Source organism: Schistocerca nitens, chromosome 4, assembly GCF_023898315.1.
Source record: "Schistocerca nitens isolate TAMUIC-IGC-003100 chromosome 4, iqSchNite1.1, whole genome shotgun sequence".
Classification (NCBI taxonomy): Eukaryota; Metazoa; Arthropoda; class Insecta; order Orthoptera; family Acrididae; genus Schistocerca; species Schistocerca nitens.
In genome coordinates, this window is record NC_064617.1 from 519,602,167 (window position 1) to 519,603,041 (window position 875).

At 45.5% G+C, this 875-nt stretch overlaps 1 non-coding gene across 1 annotated transcript; it reads left to right on the forward strand.

Annotated features, from left to right (window-relative positions):
* Nucleotides 1-426: 426 nt before the first annotated feature.
* Nucleotides 427-501, forward strand: Trnat-cgu (transfer RNA threonine (anticodon CGU)). Its single transcript has one exon. It is a non-coding gene; the product is annotated as a tRNA-Thr (tRNA).
* The last annotated feature ends 374 nt before the right edge of the window (nt 502-875 follow it).

An 875-nucleotide genomic window follows, 5' to 3' on the forward strand; every position in this document is an offset into this window, starting at 1 on the left:
TCCGCAGTATCCTTTCTTTCAGGAGTGCTAGTTCTGCAAGGTTCGCAGGAGAGCTTCTGTAAAGTTTGGAAGGTAGGAGACGAGATACTGGCAGAAGTGAAGCTGTGAGTACCGGGCGTGAGTCGTGCTTCGGTAGCTCAGTTGGTAGAGCACTTGCCCGCGTAAGGCAAAGGTCCCGAGTTCGAGTCTCGGTTGGGCACACAGTTTTAATCTGACAGGAAGTTTCATATCAGCGCACACTCCACTGCAGAGTGAAAATCTCATTCTGGAAACATCCCCCAGGCTGTGGCTAAGCCATGTCTCCGCAGTATCCTTTCTTTCAGGAGTGCTAGTTCTGCAAGGTTCGCAGGAGAGCTTCTGTAAAGTTTGGAAGGTAGGAGACGAGATACTGGCAGAAGTGAAGCTGTGAGTACCGGGCGTGAGTCGTGCTTCGGTAGCTCAGTTGGTAGAGCACTTGCCCGCGTAAGGCAAAGGTCCCGAGTTCGAGTCTCGGTCGGGCACACAGTTTTAATCTGCCAGGAAGTTTCAACTACCATGTTGTCTGCTGGGAGGGGGGCGGGAGGGAAGGGGGGGTGAGGATGGTAAATTACGCAAGTATGTCAAAAACACTTACAAATGCAGTTGTCTACGTGAAAATGTTACTTGGGTGAGAGCCACTACAAAAACACATCAGTACAAAACCTTGAATATTTCAACTCTCCACCTCTGTACTACCAGATGAATGGAAAGAAGACTAAATTTATGAATTCTTACGAAAATGCATTGTTATTATTAAGTTCGAAGATGGATAAAAGATATATGTCATTGTTTGATATGCAGTTTAATGATGTCAATGAATAAGTGCTCTTATTATTAATGAATAAATAAGTTTCATA